The sequence below is a fragment of the Taudactylus pleione genome, unplaced genomic scaffold (genome assembly GCF_031769625.1).
Source record: "Taudactylus pleione unplaced genomic scaffold, aTauple2 ptg000016l, whole genome shotgun sequence".
NCBI classification, from domain to species: domain Eukaryota; kingdom Metazoa; phylum Chordata; class Amphibia; order Anura; family Myobatrachidae; genus Taudactylus; species Taudactylus pleione.
In genome coordinates, this window is record NW_028284418.1 from 44,784,755 (window position 1) to 44,800,466 (window position 15,712).

Consider the following 15,712-nt stretch of genomic DNA (forward strand, 5'->3'; position numbering starts at 1 on the left):
CCTCTGCAGCATGTGATGGGAGAGACGCCATGACGTATGATGTCTCTCCCATGCAGGAGAAGAGCGGGCGGTACTGAGCGGACAGCAGCGGTCGCGTCAGGAGCGAGGATCAGGTAAGTTTTTTTTTTTTTTTCTTTGTGTGTGTGTGTGTAGGGGGGGGCACTGAAATAAGGGTGGCCACTACTGGGGGCAATTTATGGAGGGATGCCCACTACAGGGGGCTCTGTATAGGGGTGGCCACTACTGGGGGCAGTCTATAGAAGAGGCCACTACTGGGGGCAATTTAGGGGGGTGGCCACTACTGGGAGCACTCTATAGGGGTGGCCACTACTGGGGGCACTGAAATAGGGGGTGGCTGCTACTGGGGCACTTTATGGGGGGGGTGCCTGCTACTGGGGGCTTTGTATATGGGTGGCCACTACTGGGGACATTTTAGGGGGGTGGCCACTACTGGGGGCACTGTATAGGGGGGCTACTAATGAGGGCAATGCACCATAGGGGAATTGCTACTGGAGGGTTACTACTGGGGGCACTGCATAGGGGGGGGGCGCCAGTCCATTACATTGCCAGGGGCGCTTGGATCCCTAGATACACCACTGATCTGATATTTGACTGAACTACACAGGTGTCACTTAAATGTTGTTATCCTTATAGTGTGTAATAATGTCTTAGATAACACTATAGTGTTGTATGACATAGAGCAGGAAGTCCACCTACTGACATCACGAGTGATGTCAGTAGGGCCGCCCACATACAGCAGGCATTCCTGCAGGAACGCCTCCGTTTGCCCAGCCAACCCCCCTCCCCGCCTACAAAACGGGGTGAGCTGTTGATCAACATCGACAGCCGCCCCGTTTGTTGCGAGCACCGGAGCGAGTGCTTTTTGCGCTCGCTCCAGGGCGTGTGCACTGGAACAATCAATCCACATAACTCCACCACAATTGAAAAAAACTTTTTGTGAAGTTTTTTTCAATTATGATGGAACTATGTGGATTGATTGTTCCTTGTATTTAGTAATTAGTTGTGTTCTCTTAAACGGTATACAGTTGGAGCTATTCAATTATGCATTAATGGTAGAATGATATTTGTACAACCATGCAGAGATAACATGGTTGTGCTTGAGTTTACAAAGGTGTGCTTTTTTATTAGTATACAGTATATTATAACATTTGTATATATTGTATTTGTTGATTAACAAGGGTAGATGCGGGGAGTGAATGGTTAATTGAATATGTTGCCATGATGCCGCTGTAATGCTTATTGAGTCACTAGAAACCCGGAAGTTAATATGATCACATGTGATCGCACGTCACTGGAGAGGGCTGTGAATGCCCCAGGTCTCGCGCGATCACAGGGACAGTAGGAGAGCCTGGATAGAGCTTATGCTGCACATGCGCAGACAGCTGGAACGCACACCAGCAGGGGCTGGCAACTTTTAGCCTGGGGGGCAAATGCATGCAGGCGGCCCTGGCAGAGGGGTAGCGTGTAGCCAGGGTGCCCGAAGAATGTGCGTGCTATGGCGCCCCCCCTCAAGTGTTCCAGGGAGGAGGCGGGTCCATATGGGATTAATTTAATGTAAAAATAAAGATTAGGAACAGCCCCGTCGTGGTGCCCATATGCAGTGCCCCCTGTGCCCCAGGAGAGGACCCCCTTATGCAGGCCTCCAGTAGTGCCCCCAGTAGTGTTCCCCCTATGCAGTGCCCCTTATACAGTGCCCCCAGTAGTGGTCCCCCCTGTGCAGTGCCCCTTGTGCCCCCAGTAGTAAGCCCCTTATATAGTGCCCCCATTAGTGGTACCCCCTATTCAGTGCTCCTTATATAGTGCCCCCAGTAGCAGTCCACACCCCATGCAGTGCCACCCGACAGCCGTTTCGGTGGTCCAACCACCTTCATCAAGAGCATCACACCCATGCCTCAACATGGTGTATAAATAGGGAAAATGGGCGCCTAATCAAACAAGCCTAAATGGATCTCACCTGCCACTGCCGGGGGACTCAGCTCCACGCTGTACCATTCGTACCGGAGGCGACATCACAGCTCGCACCATGTGTTTACTGGTCACATGGCCAAACGTAAACAAACACACCCATACAAAGAAGAGCACTGAAAAGAACTCAATGCCAGCGCAACTTCTCGGGGCAGACTGTACGTGATGTCAAAACATCACGTGTCTGGGCTTATTCAAGTGCCGGTCTCACGTGACATAACTCAGTCACGTGTAGCAGGGTAAACAATAATCGTCATCCAAATGGTTACCGAGGTAACCCATAAATACAACCCCAGTGATATCCAATGGTACCCTTGTCTGACAGGCGCCCCAATTCCCACAACTCAGGTGACATACAAGAATCAAAGTACAAATGCACATTATTCACTCAGGGATGATCATATACATATATATATGTAAATCTACATCAAAAACATAAATCATAATAAATACTGTAAAAAAAGATAAAAGAAGAAAATAATAAAAAGAAAACTACTCTAATATGGAGATAAATCATATATATATATCTAAATATCCCCCCAAAAAATAGAAAAAAATAACTGATTGACAATGCTTCGCAGTCCCCAAAGAAGCATGTGTCTCTCATAAATCACAAGAAGACATTGAAAGATAATTCATCATTCAGACCCCCCATTTATCGTAGTGTTTTTAATTGATAGATCAGTTCACATTCCTTCTGAAGGAGTTTTTTTCCTCGGTCACCTCACATTCTCAGGGGTTTAATTTGGTGCAGAGGCATGAAATAAAAATCACCCATCCCATGTCCATGGTCAACGAAGTGTCTAGCCACTGGTGGCGTGTTCAAATCCACCACTGAGAAGGCCTTTTTTATCGATGACCTGTGCATAGCAATGCGTTCTTTAAGCATCCTGGTAGTTTTACCAACGTATACCATTCGACAGGAACAAATAATGGCATAGACAACAAAGCAGCTTTCACAATTCATCCATTGATGTAGATAGTATTTTTGGCCACTCTTTGGATTGGTAAATCTATCCCCTGTCAGAATAAATTTACAATTAACACATCCACTACAGCAGAAAGCCCCATTTTTTGGCATCAGCCAATTATCCGCTCCTAAACCAGGGTGAATATCAGCATTGGTCGCCAGATCTATTAGATTATTGCTATGTTTGTAGGCAAACAGTGGGTTGTTGTGACATGTATTTTAAGAATGGGGTCAGAGCTGATGATATGCCAGTGCTTGAGAATAGATTTTCTCAATTTATCAGAAAAAATGGAGAAGGTAGTTGGAAAGATGAACCTTTCAGGTTTCACATTGGGTTCTTTATCAGACTTGAGTAAATCAGTCCTATACAAGCATTTCTCAATGGCCTTGTCAACTTCACTCCGATTGTAACCCCGTTCAATAAAATCCATTCACATCTTTTGGAGAGCCTGGGGTAAATCTTTGGCCTCAGAAGTAATCCTGGTTAACCATAAAAGTTGGGAAAATGGCAGACCTTTTTTAAGTGGTCTGGGGTGAAAACTGTCCGCCATCGGCACGGTATTCAAATCAGTTGGCTTCTTAAAAATATTTGTAACAAATTTCTTTTGATTTATTGACATGGCCACATACAAAAATTGTAGAGTGAGCAGGCTGCTAGAGCATGTCACTCTAATTGAACTGGTCAGATTATTCAGAATATCCATAAATTGATTCAAGATATCCATTCCACTGGTCCATATAAAAAATGTCACGGATAAACCTTGTATAAAAGGTTATATGTCTGGAGAACAAGAAATTGGTTAGAATGTTGGCACATTCAAATTCGTGCATATAAAGGTTAGCGTAGCATGGGGCCATGTTCAACCCCATGGCTGTGCCTCATAATTGTAAATAAAAAAAATTCTCAAAAAGATATTATTTTTATGAAGGATGACATCAATCAAGGGAAGCAAAAACTCACATGGTGGACCAGAATAGTTAGTGCTGCTCATGATAGCTTTTTTAATGGCTGCCAACCCCTCGCCATGATCAATATTTGTATAGAGGCTCACGATGTCAAGGGTCACCAAAATACAATCAGGGGGAGGGGGTCCGAACTCTTGAAGTTTAAGAAGAAAATCAGTCATATCCCTTAATATACAAGGGATTGCACAAACAAAAGGCTGGAGAAAATAATCCACAATGAGATAGAATTTGACACAATAAACCCCGGGAGGAGATAATAGGCCTCCCCAGGGGCTTATTCAAAGTTTTGTGTATTTTAGGTAATACATAAAGTAGTTGAATAACAGGAAAATCTTGCGTTAAAAATTTAACCGTATTCTCATCCAACCACCCGTTTGCGAAACCCATAGAAATGATGGAATCAATCTCTTTTTTAAAAGAGTTAGTGGGGTCAAATCTGAGTTCCTTATAACATGAGCCATCAGATTGCTGTCTACGTATTTCCTCAATGTAGTCAGTCTTGTTCATCACAACCGTGCCTCCGCCTTTATCGGCGGGGTGAATGATGATATCTTTATTATTTTAGAGTTGTTTGATAGCTGATCTCTCAAGACTGGATAGATTGGAATATGAGATTTTTTGCATGGCCATCAAAGATATGGTGTCCTGCATGACCACCATCATGAATGTTTCAATAGATGGATTGGTACTGGGAGGATCAAAAGGTACTAGTAACGTGAAAAGGGGATTTGGTGCTGGGGACTCTTTTGGATTTACTAAATAAGTCTTGTAGTTTTAATTGTCGATGAAATTTGTATAATTTGGCCTCAGATTCAAATACACGTTGTTTGTGGGTCTGGAAAAAGGAAAGCCCCCTGGACAAAACGGATTGTTCAGCCAAAGTAAGGGTGTAACTAGAGATATTGAATACCTTTGTTTCTTCCTCCCTTTTGGTGGGAGTTCCCAACCTCTGTTTTATATATATATATATATATATATACACACAGTAAAGGCAGAGAGAGGGGAGGGAGGGAGAGAGATGGAGAGAGACAGAGAGGGACTAGGATAGCTATATCTACAAGTGATAGGCTAGGCTCCGCAAGGGTTTTGCTGACATTCTATTTTTGAGATACTACAAGCCCCAGAATGCCATAGCATTGGCTGGTAGACATGTGCACATTCTTCTCAATCCGGTGTTGGAAAGATTTAGCACTACAGCTGTTACTACTGAACTACAATATTCAACCTAATCTGCCAGCCCATTACACATAGAAAAGTATTTCAATCATCTCAGTACAAGAGAAGGAGAAAAATCCCAAGTTTATTTAAAGTGCATATTGTCAGTAATATAGGAATGAGTGTTAGCACTGTACAATTATACTCCCTTACTAACAAACATAAGTATACGCCATAATATGTACTATGTACTGTCTTGGCATGCATCTTACAACAGAGAATTACAGTATTGTACAGTCACTCAGTCCTGATACAGGTAGAGTGGTAATGATGGGAGAAGAGAGAGGGGGGGCAGAGGGAAGGAGGGACAGGGAGCGAGAGAGAGGGAGTAAGGGGAAAAACAAAGGAAGGAAGGGGGAGAGAGAGGGGGGAGGGAGTGGGACAGAGTGATGGGGGAGGGAGATAGAGAGCAAGACTGGAAAATAGAGGGAGAGAGAGATAGAGGGAGGATGGGACAGAGGGGGGAGAGAGACAGAGAGAAGGGGAGAGAAAGAACCTGTTTCAGCTGCAGCATCACCATCAGCTTTTGGATGGAAGTAGGTGGGCAACTCACAGCAGGGGGCGGGACTAATGCCCACCTCCATCCACAGTCACTGTCAGCCACGGTCAGGTCCTACACCCATTAGAGTCAGTGAGTGTGTGCTTTTTTTTGCTGCTGGGAACTGGCCAGGTACCGGTCAGTAGTTGCAGCAGTGTGGGGCCCCCTAAGGTGTGGGGGGCCCTGGACGACCGCCCCATTTGCCACTTCTATTATCCGGTCTTGCACACAGGGTAGAAGAGTAAAGGACGTGTGACCACACCTAAGGGCTGCCTTGTGTACAGAGATCAGGGGAGGCTAAAGAGGAAGGCCAAGAGACCATGTCCAGACCTACAGGTGACAGGAAGGACCAAAAAGATAGACTATATTACATTTGCAGACTAGCTGCCCATTATAGTCAAGGTTCAAGCAGTGAGGTAGTGCCTTGCATGGCGGCTAGGTTGTTTATTATTTTGTTCCAGAAATGCTGATAGTAAAGCTCCATTTATTTTCATTTTAACCTGCAAAGCTGTGTGTGTGTGTTATTCACCTAGACACAGCACCACAGAGCCCATTGTGGAGCTAATTACCTTTGATATATCGATAGATAGATAGATAGATAGATAGATAGATAAAATTTGATTTGATTTAGTTGGTCCTGCTTGTGATCGCTTATAGTCCTTTAGCAGAACACACAGAGGGAGTAATAACAGTTGGGGGCATGATAAACTATACAGAAAGATTTTGGCATTTGAATTATTGAAAATTGGTGGAGAGGTCTGGTTGGAGTTCCAAAAGTGTTGGTACATCCAGATGGAGCTTGCAAAGATTAAATTGGACACACGGCATAAAATATAGTGAGAGAGGCATATCATCTGCCCTTGTGGGAATAAAACAAGCATTTATTTCACTAAGAAGAATAAAGAAAGAAAATCAGTAAGCGAAGACCAAATCCTTGAACAGCCCCAAGAGGTAGAGGTCATGGAGGAAAGGATATTCAGTAGTAGAAACACTCAAGGAGTTTCAGATATAGGAGCTGAACAGGGAAGAACAATGATGCGAATGCCAACATAGCTACTCTCTGACTTGACCATTAGTTGATCACAGTTTTAATGAGGGCAGTCACAGCGGAGTGTAAATATCAGAAGTTAGATTGCATAGAGTCAAGAAGAGAGTGAGTGGTGAGAAATTGTGTCAGATGGTTTGTACCAAACTTCTCAAGGTCAGGTATGGGGAGAACTGTGGCAGTAACTGGACAGAGTGGGAGGAACAGTTAATGGTTCTTGAAGATGGAAGTGAAAGCCAGTGAAGATAGACAGGCCAAAGAGGTATCAAAGCAGGAAATAACTTGTCCATCCCCGGTTAAGATAAAATTCTTCTTTTAATTATATCAGCAAAGAATTACAAATCAGCAGCCATAGACGTAGCGATGACATGTCTAGAAGCTTCTATCAGAAGCTCTGAGTTATCACAAGTCAACAGTTTCTTATATATCATAGCTCATTATAATATTCATAAGTAAACAGTGCCAACATGTAATCGGTATCTTCAATCTTCGTCTTGTAGACTTTAAAATTACATTACTTAATTGCTATTGCTTGCATGCAAATGTCCTCGGCTGTAACTTAATATTCATAGGTCAAAGAGTTCTTGACTTCCAGGAATAGTTCCTAAGAACAGTGTTCATGCCAACTTGGTTTGGCTTCTCTCCTCAATATCAGGAATTTAAATTGCTTGGTCACAAACTTCACAGATGGTTTGTTGATTGTCACAACCGTGGAATTTAGGAGCTGTGTTCCCGGACTGGGCCTTGGATCTGTATTATTTGGCGCAGACGCTCGCTGGAGGAGGCTTGCCTTAATGAAGTTTCTCCGCATGAGAGGGTGCAGCGAACTGACAGGAGTTTGAGGAATGCGGCAGTAACGAGATAGCTAGGAAGCTACGTGGAGCGGCTGGATAGCCTAGGGTAGACGTTGGTAGCTGAGTGGCTATGTGGAGCGGCTGGATAGCAGTGGGTAGATGTAGGTAGCTGAGTGGCTACGTAGAGCGGCTGGATAGCCGTGGGTAGACGTTGGTAGCCGAGTGGCTACGTGGAGCGGCTGGATAGCCGTGGGTAGATGTTGGTAGCTGAGTGGCTACGTGGAGCGGCTGGTTAGCCGTGGGTAGACGTTGGTAGCTGAGTGGCTACGTGGAGCGGCTGGATAGCCGTGGGTAGACGTTGGTAGCTGAGTGGCTACGTGGAGCGGCTGGATAGCCGTGTGTAGACGTTGGTAGCTGAGAGGCTACGTGGAGCAGCTGGATAGCCGTGGGTAGACGTTGGTAGCTGAGCGGCTACGTGGAGTGGCTGGTTAGCCGTGGGTAGACGTTGGTAGCTGAGCGGCTACGTGGAGCGGCTGGATAGCCGTGGATAGACGTTGGTAGCTGAGTGGCTACGTGGAGCGGCTGGATAGCCATGTGTAGATGTTGGTAGCTGAGCGGCTACGTGGAGCGGCTGGATAGCCGTGGGTAGACGTTGGTAGCTGAGCAGCTACGTGGAGCGGCTGGAGCGCAGTGGGAAGGCTACTTAGCTAAACTAAGAAACTAGTTGCACTGGCAACTTGTGTGAGCATTGGGGATCCTTTTATAGTGGACACTGGGAGCTGACAGGCTGAGAGAGAAGGAGAAGGCTCCTCATTGGTGGAAGTGGGGTCACATGGGCAATCCAAGATGGCCGTGCCCATGGACCGGAGGACAGCGCTTCCTGGAGGTAGTCAGCGGGGACCAGCGGTGAGCAGGAGCCGGTGTGGGAGCAGCACAGCAGCGGGACCCTCCAGAGGACAACAGCGTACAGCGCGGGAGCCGGAAGATAGCGCGGGTCAGCGCCCGCACAGGTAAGCGACGGGGTCTGATTCTGGGGTCTCCAGGCCGGCGTGTGACAGTACCCCCTTCTTCAAGAGTGGCCACCGGACACTTCCTTGGTTTATGAGGAAATTTCACATGGAACGCTTTGACCAGACGGGGTGCATGGACATCGGAGGCATTTATCCAGATTCGTTCCTCCGGACCATAATTCTTCCAGTCGATAAGGTATTGAAGACGGTTGTATCGACAACGGGAATCTAAGATTCTGTCAACTTCGAACTCCTCTCCCTGCTGTGTTTGAACACTAGAAGCTTTAGGCAGGACCTTCTGAAATCGGTTTAAGACTAGTGGTTTTAAAAGAGAAATATGGAAGGAACTTGGAATGCGAAGAAATGGAGGAAGCTTTAACTTGTAAGCCACAGGATTCAGGACTTTGATGATTGGGAATGGACCAATGAATCGCGGAGCAAATTTCATCGAGGGTACTCGGAGTCTTAGGTTTCGGGTAGAGAGCCAGAATATATCCCCAGGTCGGAAATTTGGAATCGCTCGTCTTTGGCGGTCAGCAAATCTCTTGTACCGGGCTGACGTTTTAGTCAGAGAGGAACAAACCTTTTCCCAGATGTTGGAGAATCGTTGAAGGGACATTTTGGCCGCAGGCACATCTAATGTGGGAAGAAGAGGGAAATCTGGCACTCGAGGATGTTGACCAAAAACTGTAAAAATAGGAGTTGAGCTGGTGGATGTGTGATAATGATTATTGTGGGCAAATTCGGCCCAAGGAAGAAGTTCAATCCAGTCATCTTGGGAGGAGGAGACAAAAGTGCGCAGGAACTGTTCCAGGTCTTGATTGACCCTTTCGGTCTGACCGTTGGTCTGGGGATGATAAGCGGTAGAAAATTTGAGTTTTACCTGAAGGGCTGAGCAGAGTGACCTCCAGAACTTCGCTACGAACTGTACTCCCCTGTCGGAGATGATCTCTTGAGGAAGGCCGTGGAGCTTGAAGATCTCTTTTATAAAGCTCTGGGCGAGTAGAGGTGCAGACGGAAGCCCAGTAAGTGGTACGAAATGAGCCATTTTAGAAAAACGATCCACGATAACCCAAATTGTGTTGTGGCCCCGAGATGGAGGAAGATCAGAGATGAAATCCATAGATAGGTGAGTCCATGGCTTAGATGGAATTGCAAGAGGTTGGAGTTGACCGTGTGGAACCCGCCGAGGTATCTTGTGTTGGGCACATTTGATGCATGAAGACACATAAGACCTGACGTCCTATTTCATCGAAGACCACCAATAGGACCTCTGGATAAATTCTAGGGTTTTATCCATACCCAGGTGACCAGAGAACCGGGAAGCATGAGCCCAATGCAGTAACCTCTTGTGGAGTTCCGGAGCGACGAAAGTCTTCCCAACCGGGGGTATAGAAGATAGTTGAGTAGAGGCGAAGGAAGCGGAATTCAAGATTGGTTGGGGCTGCTCCATGGGTAGATCAGGGTTGCTCGTCATGGAACGGGAGAGTGCGTCGGCTTTGAGGTTTTGTGAACCGGGGCGATAGGAGACTTTGAAATTAAATCTGGAGAAAAACATTGCCCACCGGGCTTGACGAGGGTTCAAGCAATTTGCAGATTTAAGATAAAGGAGGTTCTTATGGTCAGTAAAAATGGTAATGGGGTAATGAGCTCCTTCTAGAAGATATCGCCATTCTTCGAGGGCTAGTTTCATGGCGAGTAACTCTTGATCTCCAATGGTGTAGTTCTTCTCTGCAGGCAAAAACTTCCGGGAAAAGAAACCACAGGGATGAAGTTTTTCATCTTTAAATCGCTGGGAAAGCACTGCACCGACACCTTCAGAGGATGCGTCCACCTCCAGGATAAAGGGCCGGGTGGAGTCTGGTTGCTTTAAGATGGGAGCGGAGATGAAGGCTTGCTTAAGAAGAAATGCAGAGGTAGCTTCGACGGGCCATATAGTTGGATCTGCTCCCTTGCGGGTGAGGGCTGTAATCGGAGCTACCAGAATCGAGAAACCTTTTACAAACTTGCGATAGTAATTGGCAAATCCTAGGAATCTTTGTATGGATTTTAAGGAAGAAGGAAGAGACCAATCAAGAATGGCTTGTAGTTTTGACGAATCCATTTGAAGGCCTGTTCCGGAGATAATGTATCCCAGGAATGGTACACTTGAGACCTCAAACAGACACTTCTCTAATTTGCAAAACAGTTGATTGGACCGCAACCTCAGAAGGACTTGTTTGACCTGGTCTCGATGAGTTTGGAGGTCTTGAGAAAAAATCAAAATGTCGTCTAAGTAAACGACCACACACTTGTACAAGAGGTCCCGGAAGATTTCATTGACGAAAAACTGGAAGACGGCCGGAGCATTACAGAGGCCGAAGGGCATAATGAGATACTCGTAGTGCCCATCCCTGGTGTTGAAGGCCGTTTTCCATTCATCGCCTGGACGGATACGAATTAAATTATAGGCTCCTCTTAGGTCGAGTTTGGAAAAAACTGTGGCTCCCTTGACTCTATCAAATAACTCTGTAATGAGAGGAAGAGGGTAGCGATTCTTAATAGTTATTTCATTAAGACCCCGGTAGTCAATACACGGGCACAAGCCACCATCTTTTTTTTTTACGAAGAAAAATCCAGCCCCTGCTGGAGACGTGGAAGGTCGAATGAAGCCTTTATTTAAGTTTTCCGTAATGTACTCCGACATGGCCTGAGTCTCAGGGAGAGATAGAGGATAGGTTCGGCCCCTAGGAGGATTCTTCCCGGGAATCAGATCTATGGGACAGTCCCAATCACGATGGGGAGGTAACAGGTCTGCACTCTGTTTGCAAAAGACGTCCTGAAACCCATCGTAGGCTTTGGGCAGGTCTGTAGCATCCCGTACAACGGAAGATCTGATAGGTATTACCCGCTGAAGGCAACCTTTGAAGCAATTGGAACCCCAGGAGATTATTTGCATGGTGGTCCAATTGATTTGAGGTGAATGTCTCTGTAGCCAATGTAATCCGAGGACTAAAGAATGAGAGGCTTTGGGAATCACTAGGAAGGATAGTTGTTCGGAATGGAGCACCCCAATGGTAAGTTTAAGTGGTGTTGTACGATGGGTGATGGTTCCACTAGAAATGCGACTACCATCGATGGCGGTTAAAGTGATGACTCGAGGCAACGCTTCCATGGGGATTTGATGCTTCTGGACAAATTCAGTAGTGACAAAGTTCTCTGCCGCTCCGGAATCCAGGAGAGCTAATACAGCTTTGGAACCTCGAGGACACTTTAAATGAGCCTGGATGGTGGAATCAGACTTCCTTTGTGATTCAATGGCAACTCCTAACTTAACCTCTCTTTCATAAGTTAGGAGGAGGCGTTTCCCGGACGAATGGGACAAGTTTTAACTAAATGTTGAGGAGATCCGCAGTACATACAGAGGTTCTGCCTCCGCCTTTTCTGACGCTCCTCAGCCGATAAATGAGAGCGGTTGACCTGCATGGGTTCTTCGCCCAGAGGAGGAGAGGGTAAGCGGGAAACTGGACGTGGCCTTCCATGATCAAATCTGCCTCTTTCCAAGGCACGCTCCCTGTGACAGAGATCCACCTTGTTGCAGAGGGAGATTAACCCATCCAAACTGGTTGGAAGGTCACGGGAAGCTAGGTCGTCTTTGAGCCTTTCAGAAAGGCCACTCCAGAAGGCAGCAATGAGGGCATCCTCGTTCCAATTGAGTTCTGAAGCCAGAGTCTGGAACTGGACTACGTATTGGCCGACGGTCCTGCTGCCCTGACGGAGGCGTAGAATATCAGCTGATGCGGAGGTGGTTCTTCCGGGTTCATCAAAGATTTTGCGAAATGTAGCAACAAATTCGGGGTAGTTGGAGAGCAGGGGATCCGACTTCTCCCAAAGGGGCGAGACCCAATCGAGTGCTTGGCCAGAGAGTAGAGAGATGATATATGCCACCCTGGTTCTGGCCGTCGGAAAGTTGGCGGATTGTAGCTCGAATTGGATTTCGCATTGATTTAAAAAACCCCTGCATAATTTGGGGTTGCCATCGAACTTGCTCGGAGGGGAGATCTGAAGACGAGCAGGAGGTAGAACCGGAGGAGCAGGTGACACCACAGGAGGAGAGGCGGCTTGGGAGCCAGCGGGAGCGGGATGAGCCAGTAAGGACTGGATGTTGTCCAGGCGTGACGACATATCTTGGATAAATTGGATCAGCTGAGCCTGAGAGGTCTCCTGTCTTTCCAGATGGGATAGTACATCCTGCGAGGCTTCTATCCCAGATCCTTGACCACTTGCCGAGTCCATCGGGCCAGTGCAAACTGTCATAATCGTGGAATTTAGGAGCTGTGTTCCCGGACTGGGCCTTGGATCTGTATTATTTGGCGCAGACGCTCGCTGGAGGAGGCTTGGCTTAATGAAGTTTCTCCGCATGAGAGGGTGCAGCGAACTGACAGGAGTTTGAGGAATGCGGCAGTAACGAGATAGCTAGGAAGCTACGTGGAGCGGCTGGATAGCCTAGGGTAGACGTTGGTAGCTGAGTGGCTATGTGGAGCGGCTGGATAGCAGTGGGTAGACGTAGGTAGCTGAGTGGCTACGTAGAGCGGCTGGATAGCCGTGGGTAGACGTTGGTAGCCGAGTGGCTATGTGGAGCGGCTGGATAGCCGTGGGTAGCTGAGTGGCTACGTGGAGCGGCTGGTTAGCCGTGGGTAGACGTTGGTAGCTGAGTGGCTACGTGGAGCGGCTGGATAGCCGTGGGTAGACGTTGGTAGCTGAGCGGCTACGTGGAGTGGCTGGATAGCCGTGGGTAGACGTTGGTAGCTGAGCGGCTACGTGGAGCGGCTGGATAGCCGTGGATAGATGTTGGTAGCTGAGTGGCTACGTGGAGCGGCTGGATAGCCGTGTGTAGACGTTGGTAGCTGAGCGGCTACGTGGAGCGGCTGGATAGCCGTGGGTAGACGTTGGTAGCTGAGCGGCTACGTGGAGCGGCTGGATAGCCGTGGATAGACGTTGGTAGCTGAGTGGCTACGTGGAGCGGCTGGATAGCCGTGTGTAGATGTTGGTAGCTGAGAGGCTACGTGGAGCGGCTGGATAGCCGTGGGTAGACGTTGGTAGCTGAGTGGCTACGTGGAGCGGCTGGATAGCCGTGGGTAGACGTTGGTAGCTGAGTGGCTACGTGGAGTGGCTGGATAGCCGTGGGTAGACATTGGTAGGTGAGAGGCTACGTGGAGCGGCTGGATAGCCGTGGGTAGACGTTGGTAGCTGAGCGGCTACGTGGAACGGCTGGATAGCCGTGGATAGACGTTGGTAGCTGAGTGGCTACGTGGAGCGGCTGGATAGCCGTGTGTAGACGTTGGTAGCTGAGAGGCTACGTGGAGCGGCTGGATAGCCGTGGGTAGACGTTGGTAGCTGAGCGGCTACGTGGAGCGGCTGGAGCGCAGTGGGAAGGCTACTTAGCTAAACTAAGAAACTAGTTGCACTGGCAACTTGTGTGAGCATTGGGGATCCTTTTATAGTGGACACTGGGAGCTGACAGGCTGAGAGAGAAGGAGAAGGCTCCTCATTGGTGGAAGTGGGGTCACATGGGCAATCCAAGATGGCCGCGCCCATGGACCGGAGGACAGCGCTTCCTGGAGGTAGTCAGCGGGGACCAGCGGTAAGCAGGAGCCGGCGTGGGAGCAGCACAGCAGCGGGACCCTCCAGAGGACAACAGCGTACAGCGCGGGAGCCGGAAGACAGCGCGGGTCAGCGCCCGCACAGGTAAGCGACGGGGTCTGATTCTGGGGTCTCCAGGCCGGCGTGTGACATTGATATCTCAAACACATGATCTTGCACAGCAAGGTGGTCAATTTTTTTCTTGCATATTCATCCTTAGTCATAGGCAGGGCTGGATTAATGGGGGGGCGACAGGGGCAGTCACCACAGGGGCCCCCACACACAGGGGAACCCCCACAGAGGGTCAGTGTGACCCTGCCGAGAACAGGAATCCAGCAGCATCTGTTCCCAGGTGAAAGCTCATCAGCCATGCAGAGTGGCTCCCGGAGGGGCAGGGTAGTAGGGCTCTGTTTGGCTTGGGTGGCGGGGAAATAGGGCTGTGTGTGACTTGGAGGGAGCCACCACAATTTAGTTGCCCTGGGGCCACCATAAGCCTTAATCCGGGCCTGGTCATCAGTGTGACCTTCCATATTAGTCCTTATCTGTGAGCTTCCAGACTGTCAACAAGTTTATGTAAGCCTTAAAAAACACATTTATGTAATCGTTAAACTTCTTGCCATCTTATCCTCTTAGAAGTTTAAAAGACAAATAAGTCTCTATAATGATGCAATTTATATATGCAAACTTTTAGTAACTTCTAATCACTTATTTCTAATTTAAATTTGTATATCCTTATTGCCTATCTATATCTTAACATTTATATCAATTACAGGATAATGTTAATAGCATAACTTCACCTCACACAAATGTCTTTCCTCACAATAATAGAGAAATTATATTCCAGTTTTATCAGAGGTGAGTTAGGTGCAGACAGGTATTGGTGGGGTGGGAGAAAACAGAATAAGGTATTGAAGTACCAGGAGAGAAAGGACCGATAGTAGGTAAGGTGAGTGTAGGAGGTGGATGTAGAATGATGGATCTGATAAAAGGAGGCTTCTTGATGGATAGTGTAAATTTTCCTCTTAAGTAGGTGGCAAAATCATCAACAGTGTGGGAAGAAAATGAGTTGTGGGAGTAGGCAGATAAGTGAGATGACAGTGAGGTGTGCATAGTGAGAGAGCATTTTAGAATACAAAAGATAAAATACATTTGTAATAGAGAAAGTCAGGATTTGATTAACGTTTTCTCCATTCATGCTCACTAGTAAGTGAGCATTTCTACAGGTGGCAGGTCTGTTTGGAGTGTAAGTGTTGAAATTTAGTTTTTTGGAGATGCTGTGTGGGAGGCTGGAGAAATTTCATATAGTTCTAGAATGGGACTTCAGCATAAAGGCTGCCAGAAATTGAAGAGAGGAGTGGTTCAAGTGAGGATTACTCAAAGAAGCCGAGGCAAGGTGAGGTAGTTGGAAAATACATTATGGTCAGAGAGAGAAATATGGTGGAGTTTCAGATGCTGGGGATGGCACAGAGAATTGGATATAGCACAAGGGCCAGGGATTGCCTACAATGATGAGTTGGACATGATGTCAACTGGGAAAGATCACAGGAAGACGTAAGTGTGAGGAGG

The 15,712-nt window shown here is 47.4% G+C and overlaps 1 protein-coding gene across 4 annotated transcripts in view; it reads right to left on the reverse strand.

Moving 5' to 3' along the window:
• Positions 1 to 15,712, reverse strand: part of LOC148541996 (uncharacterized) — a 159,120-nt gene that overhangs the window by 18,908 nt on the left and 124,500 nt on the right. The gene's annotated exons all lie outside the window — the stretch shown is intronic.